Here is a 22,397-nt window from a genome sequence, read left to right on the forward strand (position 1 = left end):
GCAGAATTGATGTATCATAACAACATAACGTATGCAAAGTAATATTTAGTCCAATGCCTGGCAACAAAGGTAGAGGAGAATGAATAATTTGAAGGCTTCTTTATTTTTTCCAGTGAGCAAATGTGATGACAATTTTTGTCAGAGAAGGCAAGCAGCAAGTACGGAAAGTGTGCTCATAGATCTGGAATGACTCTTCATTATACTTGAGTCATTTCACATTCGAAGGTGTTTGGTGGGAAGAGGCTGAGGACGTGAATGTGCTCCTCCCGGTGGTCCAGATCACAGTATCAGGACCCTGAGAATGAGCTCTTGTAACTCACCTTGTGGTCCCTTCTTTCCTCACCACTCTGCTATCCTACCACTTGGGGGCGCTCCATCTACCCTGTCTCCAACAACGTCCTTCTCTTTGGATTCCTCTTCAGTCTGGGAAGAGCTGTTGTTTCCTGAGTCAAGTCAGGAGAGGGAGTGTAAGATAGTGACTAGGAGGAAGGGGCAAGATGTGCCGGCGCCTGGCCAGGTAACAGAGCCCTTGCCGGGGCTCTCTGGCACTGAGCCTGGTGCTGTCAGTGACCCTGGGCACCTCTGAGCTCTTGTGGTTTTGGCATCTGGGGAGAGAGCTCTTCCGCCAGCCTCTGCCTCCCACTCCATTCTTGTTGTAAGCCATCCCTTCTGCCCCATGGTAACCTTCAGGAGCTGGGAAGCAGCCCACTCCGCAGGGCTCTCCGCTCTACGCCCACCATGCAGCCCTTCTGTGGGTTGTGGTGTTATCACCAGAGCAACCAGGGGAAAGAGGGCAGCTCACATTTATCAAGTGTTCGGGAACATCATGTACCAGGAACGGGAATGCTGATGTCTCACACACAGGAGCCAGACTGCTTTCTAATGGGTGGTTAAACAAATTAAAGCAGAAACTTCAGAAAGCAGATCATTTCCCAAAGTCCTTCCATTTTACTGATAGGTAACGGAAGCCACAAGAAATGGAACCTTCTCCATGGCCAGTTACTAAGAAGAGCTACCAGCAGTTCCTCGTTCAACTGCCAGGAGTAAATTTGTAAGTCTGTTCATTGGAACTCACAACTCATTCATTTTGTACCTTTTTATTGTTTATAACTTTTGTAATTATTTTATAATTGTTATAATGAAAGTCAGATGTCTAGACAAGGTTACAAAAGTGCTTCAGCTCCTGTTGTAAGTCACATTGCAATGCAAGTGAAGAAGATACAATATTTTCAGGCTTTGTAATCAAATTATAAAAAAAAATCACAAATGAAAACAGTTTAAGCTCTCAAAATTGATATCTAGTGCTTTAGGAAATGAAGTTCGTACTTCTAGCTGACTGTGGAGCAAGGCAGAAGCCTCTATTTTGATTCTCAAGAGGACTGCTGTTTTCTGTGCAGTCATTTTTTCCTCTTCTTCTTCTTCTTCTTTTTTTTTTTTTCTTCCCAACCCTCTGGCCCTGCCATCTTCCTCACACTATCTTACATACTTGGGGTACAAGCACAGAAAAATATAGGTCCTGACCCAACAGTTAAAAACTGAACACAACAAAAATTCAGTATGGTGAGTTTAAATTCTAATTATATCCAGGATCTATCCACACTCTCCAACGTCTCCCACTGGACCAGCTCAGTGCTCTTCCAATTGGCCTCCCCAAATCCGCCTGGCACCCTCCACTCTGTTCTCAGCTATCTTTGTCTCTTCAAAATATCATACCACCCACCCCAAACTCGAAACTCCCACTGGCCTATAAAACTCTGCAAGGAGTTCTCTGTCTAATATTCCCTTTCCCCAGTCACCCCACACTTACTGGTTTCTGCCTTATGGGGTGTTTTCTGTTTCTCTGAACCCCTGGATGACCCACACTTCCTTCACTTAGTTATTCTAACTCATGCTTATGAATGCATCACTCCTTAGGGAAGCCCAGTCTGCTAGAGGACCCAGTTACAGACTCTCTTAACCCTGTAATTTTTCTTTTTTCTTTCTTTTTTTTTTTTTAAGATTTTATTTATTTATTTATTTGACAGATAGAGATCACAAGTAGGCAGAGAGGCAGGCAGAGAGAGAAGAGAAAGCAGACTCCCTGCGGAGCAGAGAGCCCGATGCGGGACTCGATCCCAGGACCCTGGGATCATGACCTGAGCCGAAGGCAGAGGCTTTAACCCACTGAGCCACCCAGGCGCCCCAACCCTGTAATTTTTCTTCAGAGCACTTTCTACAGTTGCGATTTCCTGTTTGTGGAATTACATGAGTAATGTCTATCTTCATGCCAGTCTTACTCCTGTACACATGGAGGGGCTTCTCAGCTCCATGAGGGCAGGGAACAACCTCGTAGGCTATCTGCTGAAGAGCTCCGGGAGGGAGTCCAATCAAACCTCCAAGCACAGAGACTAAAATGTGCTGGGTTTTGTACCCACAGCATATAGAGCAAGTCCTGGCTCTGGAGATGCATGTTGAATTTGTTTTAATTTAGTAACCACCACAAAGAAAAATGCAGCCTTGTGATACCACTTTCGGGGTTGGAGGACAAGGGCCCTTGGTTCAAGGCTGCCATCTGTCACTTCGTTCAATTGAATTACACTCTTCCTACATAAATTGTGTCCAGCCTAGATAGTCTCATGACAAGTGGTGACAATCTTAAAATACAGTAGTCTAGCATCAAGTGAACTGTAGGGGCAGGGAAAGCTGAGTGAGATCTTAAAAGGATCTCTAGGTTTCTTAATGCTGCATACACATTTTCCCAGAAAGTACAAGTGAGCCCTACTCTCCTGCCGCAGAATACCTTAGTTGACCTTTGGAAAAGTATCTAAGAATTGAACAATGGTTTTCCTTTGCACCAAAAATGTATCGCCCTCTTGCCATGGATGTAAGTAAGCTCTTAACTCCTCAGCCCATCCTCTTTCTTCTGTAAAGCATTTATCACCCATCCTCTCTTAGGGACTTGTCTTCCTATGAGCTGAGGTTAGTGGCCATTAGGACAGTTCCACACTCACTTCAGCTTTTCCCTTCCTTGATGCTCCCAAGGAAAGAATGCATTGACCGTTTCGTTTGAAACTGAGACTAGTAAGAATATATCAGCTTAGAGAGAAGTTTTAAGAAGTTGTACCAGATTCCCTGCAGTCAAGGTTCTGGTCTAAACTTGTCCTATAATGTAACATGTTATTTTCCGATGCTGCTGTGGTTTAGCCAAGGAGGTCTCTGAATCAGGAAGAACGATCTGGCGCTCTCACCCTGGCCCTGCCCCTCATTAGTCATGGGATTCTCTGATCTTTGGTTTCCTTGCTTGTGAAAACAGTGTTTGTAGGCCTATTTCTCAGGGTCATCATGAAGATTATGTGAGATAGCTCACGAGTAAGTACCTGACACCGAACTGGGCAGAAATAGAATTGCATAAATGTGAATTTCTTACCAGTTGTCAGTTTTCTTCCTTAGCTGAGAAATTTGGGAAGAATGCAAAAGTTATACTCTAGACAGAATTCCAGAAAGAATTTGGGTGAAGCTGGCTGAAAAATGTTGATGATGAAGGTGGTAGCTACTATGCTAATCTACCTACCTACCTACTACCCAGCGTCTGTCCATCCTTTTGTCCATCTGTTCACTCATCCATTCCCTGTCTATCTACCTCTCTCCCTGTCATCTATCATCATCATCATTATCAACATCTATCCTAACCTATCTACATACCCATGTATCCATTCTCACACACACGCATACATACACATAAACATGATTATAAACACCCATAATTAAACCCGAGGTAGCAAACTTTGTCCCAGATAAAAGGGACTGTTTTAAATTTAAAGAGTTTCCATTCAACTAATTAAAAACATATGACAGCTGTGGACACTTGACCTCCAGATTTGTCTTTCTAATTGCTTCCTGCACATCTGCTTCCCACACATCTGCATGTGATGTCACAAAATCCACTTACAAGCTTTACCTTCCTATCTGCTTCACTTCTTGATATTTTCCATCTTGGTTAATGGGATCATTATCTGTCTATGAAGTCATCTAAGCCAGAAACCAAAGACATCTGTATTTGGTTTTCTTCTTTCTTACATCCAGTTCCCTTGATTGGTACCCTACTGCCTACACATGCCTTGCTTGGTTCTGTCCCCTGTTTGGCATCCTGTCTTCCAAGGCCACATCTGTAGAAGTGAAAGTTAAGATTATCATCACTTAGAAGAGAAAATGGATTCTGTATTTCTTAAGACAAATTTTTGTAACCAATCTCAAAGTAAATTTGGCAATTACATGTTTGGAGGGGAGTTCTGAAAATAGGTGCTGAGTTTTCCTAAGGAAAAGGTACATCCTGGCCACCTCTCTTTCATGTCTCCCTGTCCTCAGAACTCAGACCTCACATGCCCTTTTGAGGCTATGAAAACTATGGCTTAAATTGATGATCTAATTGCTCTCACACATTTTGAGTTCCCATCCAGAAAATGAATATGTATATTTGTAAATAAATAAATTTATTTCCACTGCTCAACTTCTTATAAGTCCTATTTATTTTTTAAAAACATATCCATGCTTTCTATTTTTGAAAGTTTTCCCTTCTTGTTTTCTTCATGTAGTCCTTGAACTCTAATGATGTGAGTTTTATTTATTTTTCTTTTTTTGTTATTATTTTTGTTAACATATAATGTATTATTAGCCCCAGAGGTACAGGTCTGTGAATCATCAAGCTTCACAGCACTCACATTATCACATATCCTCTCCATCACCCAATCACCCTCTCCATACTCTCCCTCCCCCCAGCAACCTTCAGTTTGTTTTGTAAGATTGAGAGTCTCTTATGGTTTGTTTCCCTCCTGATCCAATCTTATTTCATTTTTTCCTTCCCTAGCCCCCACATCGCCCACTCTGCCTCTCAAATTCCTCATATTAGGGAGATCATATGATAATTGACTTTCTCTGATTGACTTATTTTGTTCAGCCTAGTACCCTCTAGTTCCATACTTTTTATTGATTAAAATGTAATATTCCTACTGAATCTCTATTTCCTTCTCTTAAGTTTGGCTAAAGTGCACCACAAATTTAAATAAACCTTTCCTGGATTGAGCGGGTTCTGATGTGTTTACTGTGTCCTTAGTATCTTTAGTACCCTAACTATTCATAACACCCAATGAACTATTGTATGACAAGGCATCTGGCTGGTTTTCATCCCCGCTTCCTTGGATAGAGTCTTGAAACCTTAGGAATGTCTTAATTGGAGCATCTTTGTTATTCATGGTGGATCCCTCAGACCACATCTGAGTTTATGCTAATAAGCTGACTCATGGTAGGTCCCTAAATAGTTTTAGAATGAGGGACAAGCATGTGATTAAAGGGTTGAAGTTTTGAACCAGGTGGTACCATCAGCTTGACTTCTTGACCTCTGGGGAAGGGATAGGCGCTATAGATTGAGTTCAGTCATGTGGCCAATGATTCAGTCAGTTGTGCGGGTGTAATGAAATCCTCCAAGAAACTCTGGGCATCTGAAGCTTGTGTGAGCTTCCTGGTTGGTGTTATACATTGATGTACCAGGAGGATGATACATCCTAAGGACATATTTGAGACCCTCTCAGATCTTGCTCTGTGTGTCTCTTCATTTGGATTCATTTGATTTGTAACTTTTATAATAAAACAGCCATTGAACGTATGAGTCATCCTAGTGAATTATCAAACCTGAGGGGGTCCTGGAAATTCTTAAATCTTAGCCAGTTGGTCAGAAGTGTGGGTGGTCTGGTACTCCCAAGATTTTGGGGTTGTGTCTGAAGTGAACACCGACTCGTGTAGGACTGAATCCTAGATCCCTGAAGTCTGACCTACCTCTGGGTAGTTAGTATCAGAATGCCATTGCAACTACTGCTTGTCTTCTGTATTATCAGAGTTCTCCAGAGAAACAGAGCGAAAAGGAATGTATAGACCCATAAAAGAGATTTATTAGGCAAAGTAGCCTTCATGGTTATGGAGGCCAAGAAGCCTCACAATCTGCCTTCTGTAAGCTGAAAAACCAGGAAAGCCAGTGTGTAATTAGGTATGAGTTTGAGGGCCTGGGAATGGCAGGGAGTAGAGGGAGTGCTGGTGGTGTTGGTCCTGGTGCCCAAAAACTATCCTTCTGAGAACCAGAAGCACCAAAGTCCAAAGGCAGGAGAAGATAGATGTTTCAGCTCAAGCAGAGAGCAGATTCACCCTCCCTCCGCATTTTTGTTCCATTCCGCCCTGACATGGGTTAGATGATGCCCGTGCACATTGATGAGGATGATTTTCTTTGTCCTATGTACTCATTCAAATGTTAATCTCTTCCAGAGACCTCCCCCCCCAACCTTACAGACATACCCAGAATAATGTCTTACCAGCTCTTGGGCACTCCTTAGCCCAGTCAAACTGACACATAGGATTAACCACCAGGCCTTCTATCCTGCTCTCTATCTGTTACATTGCCTCCTTCCAGCAGAGTCTTCTGCTTCAGCTAAGCTAATTGGCTCTCTGCTCCTCTCAAGTACTGCGTTTCTTTCAGCCTCTGGTTGGGACACCTTTCTCCTGTGACACCTCTGTTTTACCCATCAGAGTAAACCCCTTCTTCCTCTTGCCCCACCTCTTCCTTAGGACATTACCTCTTATGCTGTACTCTTTCTTCAACACAGGAAATTAATGTTTATTTTGAGAATATATTGTTTTCTTAATAGCATAAGAAGAGATCGTGAAGCTCTTATACTAGGCTTCCTATTAAGGAAAAAAAAAATTCCTTCTCTGCTTAGCATAGTGATAAAAACTTACAACTTAACATATACTGAGCAATTGAATAAGAAAGATTAAAATGACACGTGTACTTACATTGATATGGACTGTGGACTGCACTAACTCACTGTAAAGCTTTACATTTGGAAGGGACTTTGAAGGTCATTTGGTAAGATGCCTTTGTTTTGCTACTAAGCCTACTAAGGCACTCCATAAATATTTGTGGAATGAACAAAGATAAGGGAAGATGAGCCCCTAGGAGTAATTGACTTGCTTGTGCGCCAACGCTATTAATATTTATTAAACAAATGAATCCAGATTAACCCAGTATAGCAGTGGGACCACTCTTTCCCCTTTCCATGTGACCCTAGTTAGCAGCCACATTCTCCTCCCTCACTTGGTTATTGGATGTGAACTTCTCTCTGGTGCTAACAAGACTCAAATGATCATAAGTATCTTAGAGAGTGAATGATTTTTTACTCATTCTTTTTGAAATAGAAAGGCTTTATCTCAGATCAACGTTCAAATCCTTAAATGTCTCCTCTTAGAAGGCTTACCACATGTAGAATGAAATAAACTTAAATCCATAAGTCTAAGTATCTAAGATAAAAGGGAAGTCACAAAAGGTAAAGTGCTTCAAACTTGGGTCTAGTTACCACATATTTGTAAGCCCTAATTATTTCTATTAAATTGCCTGCTTATTTACTTCTGAATAATAGCACAAAGGCACTTGCTTTCTAAATAGTTTATTTCCTAGAAAGATATTTTTGGGTATATTTTTAAGAAATAAGATTTTGCTAGTTTTTCAGATGAGCAATGCTACTGGTGATGAACTAATCCTCCAAGGGAAGACTGTGAAGGAATCTCTCTTCCCTGTAGGACTTTGAGCAAAACTATTTACTTGGTATCTTTTAACTATAATCCACCAGGGTAGGCTTGGAAGAGCTCCAAAAGTCATTTCCAAGAGGATATTTATAAAGCATATAAGAGGCAGGGGGAAAAGAAAATAGTATACGACAGGGTTTTGTCTTTGTTTGCTCAAGAATAAAGTAGAAATCTGGGGATTGCCTCCACTTACCAATAGCCATAGGATCTTATCTGGAATATGTCCTCTGGAACCTTTGGTTCTCTGTATGCAATTGTCCCATCATTCAAGGGGAAAGTGATCTCCACTGCCTGTGGCATCAGAAATATGCCTGAATGCTTTTTGACAAGGTGGAAATCACAGTAAGATCTTGAATCTGATCTATCCTGAGGAAGCACAAAATTGGTCATGTTAAGGTTGATGAGGGTTCTTAGAAAGAGGAGGGAGAACATTGTCTCCCATGCTTGGACTCCTGTAATAAAACCATTGCAGGAGCAGCACAGGACTGAATTTGTGTGACCACAGCAAGTTCTTTACTTTGTGCATGTCCTTGTTCTTCATTTATAGGATGGCAACAGCAATCCCTACCCTACCCACTTAGGCTTTTGGTAAGTACTGAATGCAATAACATCTGTCAAGACTCAGAGTGGTGCCCAGCACTTGGAAAGTGCTCAGTAATTTTTGTGAGTCAACTAATGCAAAGACAGCAATAGTTGCTAAGTATACCATATATCCTGTATGAGGCATGACACAATGTACTTCACTGGTATAATGGAATGTAACAATTGAACAATTGAAATGCCCAGGCCCAAATCTTTCCTTTAATACCCAGCTGTTTGTTTTAATCAAAATATATCATTCCCTTCAGGGCATTCCTTACCTTCTGTGGTTATTTTGCTTCCTAGAGAAATCTTATGGATTTGTTTAAAGATGATTCCCTAGTATTTAGGTTCTTTGAAAGTATGCTTTCTGTTGCGGTTTAGGGGAAAGTAAAATTGTTTAACTCAAAGCAGCTCATTAGATTTTGATGAATATTAATGGGAACAAAGACACTGAGTTATAGTTCGGTTAGCGGTCAGCTCATCTAATGATGACGTTCTGTAGTTATCTGATAATAGCAATTCTAGAAATTGAAGGCAAAAGGAGCTACCTGGAATCTAGGAATGGCCAACGAAGTTGACCTCCTCAGCTATCTCTGTCCAGGTTATAAAGGCGTGGACCTCCCTTATGTCCCCTCCTGTCAGGATAGCAGAGTAGCCTCACCTTTAGCTATATCACTGTGACGCATGAGTTGGTGAAATTTTACCTGTTATATTCAGAACTGAAGCACACTAAATCCCCCTGGCTTCTGTTTAGGATCTTCCCTTCAGGACTGGTAGAATATTGTTGTAGCTTCACCTAGGGTGCATAATATCCATTTGCATCATCTATAGTGATGGGCTTCAGTGAAAAAAATGCCAGTATAAACAGAACTTCAGACTGGGTATTTTCAATACAAACATTTGGAAGTACCTGCAAGCTAAGTGCAAATGGTGTGCACACTATAGATGTGTTTAATACAGAGTATGTGCTGAGCAATGGCTGTATGGTTGCATTTTGTCCTTGCAACCCTTCAAGGTAGGTCCTGTTAGAACCCCAATTAACATATAAGGAAACTGAGGTTTAGAGTGATTCAGTAGCTCTTCTAAGATCTTACAGGCAGTTTGAGGCAAAACCACACCATGTTCTGAACAACTAAGTTGGAATCTTGAGAGTCATGTGTGTCTGATTGTAAATGCAGGTAAATCAATGCAAGAAGAAGTGCATCTTGGCCACAAGTCCTTCCACACCTGGGCTTTATTTTTCTTTTTAATGAAGAGTCCAGAGATGAGCATTTTTGGGGGGTTTGTTCAGCTGTTTGCCAATGTCTGGGATCCAAGTTGGTGTTTCTGTGATTCTTGTGACAGCTTCAAGTATCATTCCCTCCTGTGATAATGTGGAAAAGCAGGAAGCAAGGCTGGCAATGACCATGTTCTTCATTTGTCTCTTCATTAACCTGAAGGAAACGCCTCTAGAAGTTTTCCTGGGAAGACTTTGCCCAAGCCAGGCTAGTTACATGCCTGGGCTTAGCTATAGTGGGGATCGGGAAGCAAATGTGAGGGTGGGTGGGCTCAGTAATGGGAGGAGGGATCCGTTGTCAGAGGAAATGGGGGAGAGTAACCTCCAAACCCCCTCAAGAACTATGAAGTCTGCCTCCAGTAAGATGTCCAGACCCTCTGCTTTTACAATAGCTACAGCCAAAAGACTGGAAGTCTAGCACAGGGCTGTAGATGAACTGGCCTTTTATGCTCTTTTGATGACTATATTTTATAATTATAACTATCACTTTTTCAGTGAGGTAATTATTGATGATGAACCGTTGGAATATTGAGCCAAATTAAAAAAATTAAAAATCACCTTGTGACTGGTAAGGACATGCAAGTTAATAATAGCTGGTGATATCCATAGCTAAGATTGACCAAATGTTGTACTACAAGCTTTGCCTACAGTACTCCGGAAAGTCTTCACAGCAACGAAGAGAATCCTTCCTGTTTTGTAGCTGAGCTGTCCACAGGTTAAGCAAACTGCCCACGATTCCACATCTCATCCACAGCAGCACAGCTGTGATGCAGGAGCACAGCCCTTCACTACTTCTCTCCTAACCTGCCTCTGAGTTAGTGGAGGCTTAGGTTAGTGGTTCTCTGTTCACTCTGAAGAGAGAGACCCTTTATCTGGTACCATAAACCAATGACTGCCTTTCAAGTCCCCTCAATATTCCTATGGGAACTTCTGTCCTTCTTGGCTCTTTCCTGACCATGGCTCTTGGGTCCTGTGGTGGCCATCTTCTCTCAAGCTCTGTGTTTATTCCCTGTGGTTACCACCCTGCTTCACCATCCCCCAGTGTGAGGCCCTGCAGTGCTGCTGGGGGCAGCAAGCATGCTCTGAAGGCCTACTGGACAGAGGGGCATCTAAAGCCCTTTTAAATTCCTGATTGCATCTCTGCTTTGGCTCCAACCTTTTTGCTATCTACTTGTGATTCCCTGTCTTTCTTTAGACTGAAGCATTGGTTTTCCACTTGATGGTAAGATAAAGTATCTGTAAAAGTTTTGCAATTAGTTTTGTCTTTGATGGCCTCACACTGATAGACATTTTCTTCCCTAATGAGCCTTTAAAATTGGAAATATAGCTGCAGAAAGATTTATTCTTCTATTATCCAAAGCTAATCTCCAGGATGATGGGCTGATCTTTGGGCCTACATCTTGTGTAGGAAGGGAACAGCCCAAGAATCTCAGTCATAAAGTTATCATGCATCCTTGAAGCTTGTCCCCATTTTGTACTGCCTGGGACACATTCTTTACTGGCATGTAGATGTAATATTTATTTCTTATCTCATCTTTCAACCTTCCATGTGAAGTGGCAGTCCCAGCTTGAGCTAAAGCCAAAGTTAAAGACCTGTCTGGGGATCTGATGAACTGTTTGAGGCAAGGTCAGAATCACTGTGGATTTAATTTATGAAAAGACAACTGAGGAACATGAAATGACAAGGACAGCATTTTGTGTTTGTTCTGGAGACTGGCCCTTTGCCCTGCATCTGCCTTGTGCTAGAGACCAGGGTTTTTGGAGGAAGTTGAAGGAACAAGATTCTTGAGGATATAAGAAGCCCTTGTGGGTGACCAAATGTGACCCAAAGTCAGGCGAAGGTCTGTTCCCACTTCTGCATGGAGGTCAGCATAGCTTGGGTTGTGCGATGAACAGAGAATGGATGCAGCAGTTATCTGTTGAATGAAAGAAGGAAAGAGTGAATATTTAGAGACAATAAAGGACTGAACATCACCTCAAGGATATGCAGCCTGGAGTGCCCCAGAGAATGGTCTCTGAACTGCAGTCTTCTGAGCCACTATGCTGGATACTGGATCCCAAACAGGAAGGTTCCCAGGAAACTACGGGAGGCAGTGTTCTTAGCAAGGAAGTCTGAGGAGGACAATGTGGAGAATACCAGGTAGAGAAAGGTAATTTCATGGAAACTTCCAGGACTTCTGGAAAGAACGTAGGCTTTGAAGAGCTCCAGATAAGGGTCTGGGAAGTGAGGAGTGATGAATACTACAAAGGCATCTCTGAGCGGTGACTAGATGGTAATCCACCTCACTTTCTGCTTCCAAAGATCTCAAAGCGATGCCTTATGCTGATTGCACATAGCACTCTATGGCTGAGCAGTGACTTCTGTAGTAGCAGCGATTATGGCCCTGTTTGTACCTAAGGCTAAAAGCCCCTGAGAAGGCCAACTACATAATCTGGGTGTTAAGGGAGGCTCAACGTTTTTTTACTTTGTTTACGTCTACACTGTGTCTTTTATATGGAAACTTTTAAAATTATTTATTGCTTAATTCATCACTATTGTTTTACTTTGGTCTTAAAGTGATATATACATGATTGTATTTCTATCTCTATATACAGTTGATTGTAAATTATATATATGGTTGACTATAACTGTCTGTGTATCTATCTATCTATCTATCTATCTATCTATCTATCTATCCATCCACCCATCTATCTAGTTGGTGTATAGTTGATTCACATGTGCCCTCAAAGGCACAGAGATCTAAGAGCTAAGAGGCAGGGGCCAGATGGCTTGAGTTGAATCACATCTCTGCCTTTCACGAATGTTATTGAACCTTTCTGTGCTTCAGCTTCTTGCCTTGCTGGGTTCTCATGAAGAAATCTGTGTGCTATTGTCCATAAAGCTTCCTGAACATTGCTTGGTGCATGAGAAGAGGTCAACTGTGGTTACACTTGTAGTAAATGACTTCTGGTAGCCATCCTACCTGATCTCCCATCTCCTCCCACTGCCGCTGCCCAGCGCCTGCTTGGGAGCTTTCAGTAATCTTTACTTTCAGACATGGAAAAAAGAAAAATATGTGTAAGGCAGGGACAATTTGGGGGAGTGTAGTGGGGCATGCAGTACTGACCTTGCTCAATACAGACGTACAGATATTCACTGATTCTAGAACTGTGTTTGGTTCTAGGGTTGAAAGGTGAATATTTCATGGCCCTTGAGCTGGTGCACTCACAGCTGAATCCCCCTCGATTGCTGTACTTCTCATTTTCTCCCCTATAGATTCACATTTTCAAATTACTTTTAAAATGAAAATACTTCTGAATAATTTGTTGGCATATCATTAGGTGAATTAGCTCAATCCAGGTCTTTCCTTATAACACAGTGGCAGGAAGAAGCATAGTGAATTTTGACCAGGAAGTGAGTGTAAGAACCAATTTTGGAAGGGGGCCCATTCAAGGATCTGGATAGAAGTAAGTGACCCTAGAATAGAGATGTTCAGAAAACAATACAGAGAACTGTCAATGTCAAAGTTCATCTGTTTTCCAAAGTTTGTATGGGATCTGTCTTGAGCATTGCATAGGAGGACAAGGATATTCTTTCCCACTTGTTATCACTTTCTAGTCCCCATCAATTCCCTCATCCTCATCTTGAGACCCAGAGTTTTAATACAACAATTCATCTACTTTATGTTAAATAAGCTTTTGCTATGTAGTCTAAGAAAATGACTCTCAGTGATTTATTCCATCCTCTTGAGGTAGCTCCAGGCTTCACTTGTCTTCCCCCACCTGGCTCCTGCTCTTCGCTTCTCCATGCCATAACGTCCTGTGTCAAAACCAAGGAGCCGGTTGGCTGGAGATCTGGTAGGTGATTAAGAGTTCTCGGGAACCCACGGCATATTCTTTTTTTTTTTTTTTTTAAGTTTAGGTCACTTTCTTTTTTTTTTATTTTATTATTTTTTTAATTAATTTTTTATTTTTTATAAATATATATTTTTATCCCCAGGGGTACAGGTCTGTGAATCACCAGGTTTACACACTTCACAGCACTCACCAAAACACATACCCTCCCCAATGTCCATAATACCACCCCCTTCTCCCAAACCCCCTCCCCCCAGCAACCCTCAGTTTGTTTTGTGAGATTAAGAGTCACTTATGGTTTGTCTCCCTCCCAATCCCATCTTCTTTCATTTATTCTTCTCAACCCACTTAAGCCCCCATGTTGCATCACCACTTCCTCATATCAGGGAGATCATATGATAGTTGTCTTTCTCTGCTTGACTTATTTCGCTAAGCATGATACGCTCTAGTTCCATCCATGTTGTCGCAAATGGCAAGATTTCATTTCTTTTGATGGCTGCATAGTATTCCATTGTGTATATATACCACATCTTCTTGATCCATTCATCTGTTGATGGACATCTAGGTTCTTTCCATAGTTTGGCTATTGTGGACATTGCTGCTATAAACATTCGGGTGCACGTGCCCCTTTGGATCATTACGTTTGTATCTTTAGGGTAAATACCCAGTAGTGCAATTGCTGGGTCATAGGGCAGTTCTATTTTCAACATTTTGAGGAACTTCCATGCTGTTTTCCAGAGTGGCTGCACCAGCTTGCATTCCCACCAACAGTGGAGGAGGGTTCCCCTTTCTCCGCATCCTCGCCAGCATCTGTCATTTCCTGACTTGTTGATTTGAGCCATTCTGACTGGTGTGAGGTGATATCTCATTGTGGTTTTGATTTGTATTTCCCTGATGCCGAGTGATATGGAGCACTTTTTCATGTGTCTGTTGGCCATTCGGATGTCTTCTTTGCAGAAATGTCTGTTCATGTCCTCTGCCCATTTCTTGATTGGATTATTTGTTCTTTGGGTGTTGAGTTTGCTAAGTTCTTTATAGATTCTGGACACTAGTCCTTTATCTGATATGTCGTTTGCAAATATCTTCTCCCATTCTGTCAGTTGTCTTTTGATTTTGTTAACTGTTTCCTTTGCTGTGCAAAAGCTTTTGATCTTGATGAAGTCCCAATAGTTCATTTTTGTCCTTGCTTCCCTTGCCTTTTGCGTTGTTCCTAGGAAGATGTTGCTGCGGCAGAGGTCGAAGAAGTTGCTGCCTGTGTTCTCCTCAAGGATTTTGATGGATTCCTTTCGCACATTGAGGTCCTTCATCCATTTTGAGTCTATTTTTGTGTGCGGTGTAAGGAAATGGCCCAATTTCATTTTTCTGCATGTGGCTGTTCAATTTTCCCAGCACCATTTATTGAAGAGGCTGTCATTTTTCCATTGGACATTCTTTCCTGCTTTGTCAAAGATTAGTTGACCATAGAGTTGAGGGTCTATTTCTGGGCTCTCTATTCTGTTCCATTGATCTATGTGTCTGTTTTTGTGCCAGTACCATGCTGTCTTGATGATGACAGCTTTGTAATAGAGCTTGAAGTCCGGAATTGTGATGCCACCAACGTTGGCTTTCTTTTTCAATATCCCTTTGGCTATTCGAGGTCTTTTCTGGTTCCATATAAATTTTAGCATTATTTGTTCCATTTCTTTGAAAAAGATGGATGGTACGTTGATAGGAATTGCATTAAATGTGTAGATTGCTTTAGGTAGCATAGACATTTTCACAATATTTATTCTTCCAATCCAGGAGCATGGAACATTTTTCCATTTCTTTGTGTCTTCCTCAATTTCTTTCATGAGTACTTTATAGTTTCCTGAGTATAGATTCTGTGTCTCTTTGGTTAGGTTTATTCCTAGGTATCTTATAGTTTTGGATGCAATTGTAAATGGGATTGACTCCTTAATTTCTCTTTCTTCTGTCTTGCTGTTGGTGTAGAGAAATGCAACTGATTTCTGTGCATTGATTTTATATCCTGACACTTTACTGAATTCCTGTATAAGTTCTAGCAGTTTTGGAGTGGAGTCTTTTGGGTTTTCTACATATAGTATCATATCATCTGCGAAGAGTGATAATTTGACTTCTTCTTTGCCGATTTGGATGCCTTTAATTTCCTTTTGTTGTCTGATTGCTGAGGCTAGGACCTCTAGTACTATGTTGAATAGCAGTGGTGATAATGGACATCCCTGCCGTGTTCCTGACCTTAGCAGAAAAGCTTTCAGTTTTTCTCCATTGAGAATGATATTTGCGGTGGGTTTTTCATAGATGGCTTTGATGATATTGAGGTATGTGCCCTCTATCCCTACACTTTGAAGAGTTTTGATCAGGAAGGGATGCTGTACTTTGTCAAATGCTTTTTCAGCATCTATTGAGAGTATCATATGGTTCTTGTTCTTTCTTTTATTGATGTGTTGTATCACATTGACTGATTTGTGGATGTTGAACCAACCTTGCAGCCCTGGAATAAATCCCACTTGGTCATGGTGAATAATCTTTTTAATGCACTGTTGAATCCTATTGGCTAGTATTTTGTTGAGTATTTTCGCATCTGTGTTCATCAAGGATATTGGTCTATAGCTCTCTTTTTTGGTGGGATCCTTGTCTGGTTTTGGGATCAAGGTGATGCTGGCCTCATAAAATGAGTTTGGAAGTTTTCCTTCCATTTCTATTTTTTGGAACAGTTTCAGGAGAATAGGAATTAGTTCTTCTTTAAATGTTTGGTAGAATTCCCCCGGGAAGCCGTCTGGCCCTGGGCTTTTGTTTGTTTGGAGATTTTTAATGACTGTTTCAATCTCCTTACTGGTTATGGGTCTGTTCAGGCTTTCTATTTCTTCCTGGTTCAGTTGTGGTAGTTTATATGTTTCTAGGAATGCATCCATTTCTTCCAGATTGTCAAATTTATTGCCGTAGAGTTGCTCATAGTATGTTCTGATAATTGTTTGTATTTCTTTGGTGTTAGTTGTGATCTCTCCTCTTTCATTCATGATTTTATTTATTTGGGTCTTTCTCTTTTCTTTTTGATAAGTCGGGCAAGGGGTTTGTCAATCTTATTAATTCTTTCAAAGAACCAGCTCCTAGTTTCGTTGATTTGTTCTATTGTTTTTTTGGTTTCTATTTCATTGATTTCTGCTCTGATCTTTATGATTTCTCTTCTCCTGCTGGGCTTAGGGTTTCTTTCTTGTTCTTTCTCCAGCTCCTTTAGGTGTAGGGTTAGGTTGTGTACCTGAGACCTTTCTTGTTTCTTGAGAAAGGCTTGTACCGCTATATATTTTCCTCTCAGGACTGCCTTTGTTGTGTCCCACAGATTTTGAACCGTTGTATTTTCATTATCATTTGTTTCCATGATTTTTTTCAATTCTTCTTTAATTTCCCGGTTGACCCATTCATTCTTTAGAAGGATGCTGTTTAGTCTCCATGTATTTGGGTTCTTTCCAAACTTCCTTTTGTGGTTGAGTTCTAGCTTTAGAGCATTGTGGTCTGAAAATATGCAGGGAATGATCCCAATCTTTTGATACCGGTTGTGTCCTGATTTAGGACCGAGGATGTGATCTATTCTGGAGAATGTTCCATGTGCACTAGAGAAGAATGTGTATTCTGTTGCTTTGGGATGAAATATTCTGAATATATCTGTGATGTCCATCTGGTCCAGTGTGTCGTAAGGCCTTCATTTCCTTGCTGATCTTTTGCTTGGATGATCTGTCCATTTCAGTGAGGGGAGTGTTAAAATCCCCTACTATTATTGTATTATTGTTGATGTGTTTCTTTGATTTTGTTATTAATTGGTTTATATAGTTGGCTGCTCCCACGTTGGGGGCATAGATATTTAAAATTGTTAAATCTTCTTGTTGGACAGACCCTTTGAGTATGATATAGTGTCCTTCCTCATCTCTTATTATAGTCTTTGGCTTAAAATCTAATTGATCTGATATAAGGATTGCCACTCCTGCTTTCTTCTGATGTCCATTAGCATGGTAAATTCTTTTTCACCCCCTCACTTTAAATCTGGAGGTGTCTTCGGGCTTAAAATGAGTTTCTTGGAGGCAACATATAGATGGGTTTTGTTTTTTTATCCATTCTGATACCCTGTGTCTTTTGACAGGGGCATTTAGCCCATTCACATTCAGGGTAACTATTGAGAGATATGAATTTAGTGCCATTGTATTGCCTGTAAGGTGACTGTTACTGTATATGGTCTCTGTTCCTTTCTGATCTACCACTTGTAGGCTCTCTCTTTGCTTAGAGGACCCCTTTCAATATTTCCTGTTGAGCTGGTTTGGTATTTGCAAATTCATTCAGTTGTTGTTTGTTCTGGAAGCTTTTAATCTCTCCTTCTATTTTCAATGATAGCCTAGCTGGATATAGTATTCTTGGCTGCATGTTTTTCTCGTTTAGTGCTCTGAAAATATCATGCCAGCTCTTTCTGGCCTGCCAGGTCTCTGTGGATAAGTCAGCTGCCAATCTAATATTTTTACCATTGTATGTTACAGACTTCTTTTCCCGGGCTGCTTTCAGGATTTTCTCTTTGTCACTGAGACTTGTGAATTTTACTATTAGGTGACGGGGTGTGGGCCTATTCTTATTGATTTTGAGGGGCGTTCTCTGAACCTCCTGAATTTTGATGCTTGTTCCCTTTGCCATATTGGGGAAATTCTCCCCAATAATTCTCTCCAGTATACCTTCTGCTCCCCTCTCTCTTTCTTCTTCTTCTGGAATCCCAATTATTCTAATGTTGTTTCGTCTTATGGTGTCACTTATCTCTCGAATTCTCCCCTCGTGGTCCAGTAGCTGTTTGTCCCTCTTTTGCTCAGCTTCTTTATTCTCTGTCATATGGTCTTCTATATCACTAATTCTTTCTTCTGCCTCATTTATCCTAGCAGTGAGAGCCTCCATTTTTGATTGCACCTCATTAATAGCTTTTTTGATTTCAACTTGGTTAGATTTTAGTTCTTTTATTTCTCCAGAAAGGGCTTTTATATCTCTCTAGAGGGTTTCTCTAATATCTTCCATGCCTTTTTCGAGCCTGGTCAGAACCTTGAGAATTGTCATTCTGAACTCTAGATCTGACATATTACCAATGTCTGTATTGATTAGGTCCCTAGCCTTCGGTACTGCCTCTTGTTCTTTTTTTTGTGTTGAATTTTTCCGTCTTGTCATTTTGTCCAGATAAGAGTATATGAAGGGGCAAGTAAAATACTAAAAGGGTGGCAACAACCCCAGGAAAATGTGCTTTAACCAAATTAGAAGAGATCCAAAATCGTGAGGGGGGAGAAATGGGATAAAAAGAGGTTCAAAAAGGAAGAAAGAAAAAAAAAAAAAGAAAAAAGAAAAAAAAGAAAAGAAAAGAATTTAAAAAAAGAAAACACCTAAGAAAAATGTAAAAAAGAAAAAATATATATATTAGATAAACTAGTATAAAATCATTAAAAAAGAAAAAGGTAACAGTTAAAAAAAATTTTTACCCGAAGGCGAGAAAAAAAAACAAAAAATGAAAAAGAAAAAAATTAAAAACTGCAAGACTAAAAAAAATAACAGGGAAAAAGCCATGAGTTCCGTTCTTGGCTTTCTCCTCCTCTGGAATTCTGCTGCTCTCCTTGGTAATGAAACCGCACTCCTTGGTAGGTGAACTTGGTCTTGGCTGGATTTCTTGTTGATCTTCTGGGGGAGGGGCCTGTTGTAGTGATTCTCAAGTGTCTTTGCCCCAGGCGGAATTACACTGCCCTTACCCGGGGCCGGGGTGAGTAATCTGCTCGGGTTTGCTTTCAGGAGCTTTTGTTCCCTGAGCGCTTTCCGTAGAGTTCCGGAGGACGGGAATACAAATGGCGGCCTCCTGGTCTCCAGCCTGGAGGAGCTGAGAGCCCGGGGCCCCACTCCTCAGTGCGCCCTCAGAGAACAGCGCCCAGTTACTCCCGTCTGCCTGACCTCCGGCCGCGCTCCGAGCTCACTGAGCCTGTGACCGGTTCAAGGTCACCCCAAGCTGCGCGCTTACTGTCGGCTCTGTCTCTGTAGCCGGCTTTCCCGTTCCAATACCCGCAAGCTTTGTGACACTCAGACACCCCCGATCCTTCTGTGACCCTGTGGGACCTGAGGCCACGCTGACCCCGCGTGGGCTTCACCCCGGTTTAGCCTCTGGAGCAATGTCCCTCAGCGGAACAGACTTTTAAAAGTCCTGATTTTGTGCGCTGTTGCTCTGCCGCCTGCCGGGAGCCGGCCCCTCCCCCTGGGGTCTATCTTCCCGTCGCTTTGGATTCACTTCTCCGTGGGTCCTACCTTTCAGAAAGTGGTTGTTTTTCTGTTTCCAGAATTGCTGTTCTTCTCTTCGATCTGCCGATGGATTTTCAGGTGTTTGCAATCTTTAGATAAGCTATCTAGCTGATCTCCGGCTAGCTGAAGTAGTCTTAGCCTGCTACTTCGCCATCTTGACTCCTCCCCCCCACGGCATATTCTTGATGGCATCATCCTCTCTTGGAAGGGGAACATGGTCTGTGTTTTTTTAGCTCTTGGCCCTTTTACAGATATTTTCACTCCCAAATAACTGTTGTGAATGGACAGACCCGGGTCTTCCTTTCATTTTGGAGGGGCTCCTTCCTCACCATGAGAAGTCCTAGGTTTGAGCAGCATAAGCTATTTCTGCTATAGGTCTTGGAGACAAATACCCATTTTCCTTTGCTCCTTCATTCTGAAGAGAAATGAGTACCGAGATGAATGGAATTGCAAACTGCTGCCCCCTTTCCCCCAATTCATGGGTTGAAGTCCTCACCCCTGGTATCTCAAGACATGACCCTATTTGGAGATGGGGACTTTAAGAGGTATGTAATGTCAAATGAGGTATTTAGGGTGGGCCGTAATACAATATGACTGCTGTCCTTATGAGAAGAGGAAATTTGGATACCTGCACAAAGGGAAGACTATGTGAGGACACAGGAAGAAGATGATCATCCAGGAGCCAAGGGGAAAGGCTTCAGGAGGAACCAGCCCTGCCGATACCTTGATCTTGGACTTGCAACCTCCAGCTCTACGAAACATTAAGTTTCTGTTGTTTAAGCCCTGCAGTGTGTGGTATTTTGTTATGGCAACCTGATCAAACTAATACAGACACCATCTTTGTTCAGTCTGAAGAAGACCAGGATCAGTGCATCCCCCACAGGGAGAGTCAGAAATAAAGAGGTTTCTGGTCTAGTTGGGCCCTAGGCCTCATTCATTAGAGAGAGGGCTTGTGGCCCACATATTGTTGGATTTAAGTCAGCAGACTTACAGGGACAAGGCCTGTAAATTACAAACAGAGTGTCTTAGTCCTGCCACCTTTCCTGGCCTTCTGCCCCAGCAGGAAGAACCTGTGACCACTCAGGTGAGTGACTCATCAAGGATTGGGATTCTGGCCAAATACCTTTCGAACTCATCACACAGCTAACACTATCTGTCATTTAGATCTTTGCATTCAGGGGAAAATATGTTCTACATTCCCAATGACAATGTGTAGTGCATTTTTGGATTGCAACTTGTTTAAATTGAGAAGTGCCAATATTTGTAGATTTCTCCCTGGTTAGTACCAGGCCTGACCCTGTTTAGCTTCCGAGATCAGACGAGATCGGGCGTGTTCAGGGTGGTATGGCCATAGACTATTTGTAGATTTCTGATGAACATATACTTTTTACTGACACAGCCCATAGACTTCCACCTTTTTGTGCTAGTGTAGACCATTATTTTCAGAGTTACTACTACTTGCTGCACTTCTCTGTCACATTGAGTAAATAGTTTCAGAGGATTTTGCAGAAAAGCTGAATGCTCAAAAGTCCTTCTTGGGGTGCCTGGGTGGCTCAGTGGGTTAAAGCTTCTGCCTTCTGCTCAGGGATCAGTCATGATCCCAGGTCCTGGGATTGAGCCCCACATTGGGCTCTCTGCTTCACGGGGAGCCTGCTTCCCCCTCTCTCTCTCTGCCTGCCTTTCTGCCTACTTGTGATCTCTGACTCTCAAATAAATAAATAAATCTTTAAACAAGCACTTAAAAAAAAGATTTTATTTATTTATTTGACAGGGAGAGAGAGAATGCAAATGCAGAGGAAGAGGGAGAGAGAATCCTCAAGCACATTCCCTGCAGAGGATGGAGCCCGAGTCAGGGCTGGATCCAGGGACCCTGAGATTATGACCTGAACCAAAATCAAGAGTTAGACACTTAACCAACTGAGCCACACAGGTGCCCTGAGAAGTCTTTCTTTTTTGTGGTACCAGAGATTCTTTCTTTCTTTATTTTTTTAAAGGTTTTTTTTTTCTTTTTAAGATTTTATTTATTTTTTTGACAGAGATCGCAAGTAGGCAGAGAGGCAGACGGGGGTGGGGGGAGGGAAGCAGGCTCCCTGCTGAGCAGAAAGCCCGATGTGGGGCTTGATCCCAGGACCCTGAGATCATGATCTGAGCCAAAGGCAGATGCTTAACCATCTGAGCCACCCAGGCACCCAGTACCAGACATTCTTAACAATCCGAAAGATTGGGAAATTTTAGTTTTCAGGATTTGAGATGCTGTCTCCCACTGATATGAAAATATTCACTTTGGAATGTTGAATGCTGGTTCAATGAAGATGAGACAATGCCTTTCTTAATGACTTGCCATGAAGTATTTTGTTCTCTTTAGTGTTCTTTACTATCATATGAAGGAGAGTGAAAATATACCTCCTTCTTGAAAACAGTAAACGAGTTCAATTCACATTAGTTAAAGGCTGAAAAATAGGTAGTATTTGTAACCAGATCATAACTATCAAATCCTGCTTTGGGTTTGAGAAAAATGATCAGACAAACATTTACTGAAGGCTCACCCTGCTCCTAGCACTGAGCCAGGATCAATGAACCATCATGCCTGCCCTCAAGGAGCTGACAATCTAATAGATCGGACTCACAGTATTGAAAAAATTCTATTGGGTACTTATTAGTTCCAGAAATGAAAGAAGATAATCAAATAAAGTGCTTAGCCACATACTGGGCATATGATCCAATGTTTCATAAATGTTGGCTGTTATGGCCATTATTATAAAAAATAGCAAAAGACATATAATGATCTACTTGTTGCCTTTTCATT

At 41.6% G+C, this 22,397-nt stretch overlaps 1 long non-coding RNA gene across 1 annotated transcript in view; it reads left to right on the forward strand.

Moving 5' to 3' along the window:
* The first annotated feature begins 886 nt into the window (after positions 1 to 886).
* The window catches only part of LOC309849296, a 37,154-nt gene continuing 15,643 nt past the window's right edge, over positions 887 to 22,397 (forward strand). Inside the window, exons 1-2 of the long non-coding RNA XR_014303637.1 lie at positions 887 to 1,051; positions 8,153 to 8,193. This is a non-coding gene — a long non-coding RNA (uncharacterized lncRNA). The remainder of the gene's footprint in view (positions 1,052 to 8,152; positions 8,194 to 22,397) is intronic.

Source organism: Mustela nivalis (genome assembly GCF_964662115.1).
Source record: "Mustela nivalis genome assembly, chromosome: 15".
Taxonomy (NCBI): domain Eukaryota; kingdom Metazoa; phylum Chordata; class Mammalia; order Carnivora; family Mustelidae; genus Mustela; species Mustela nivalis.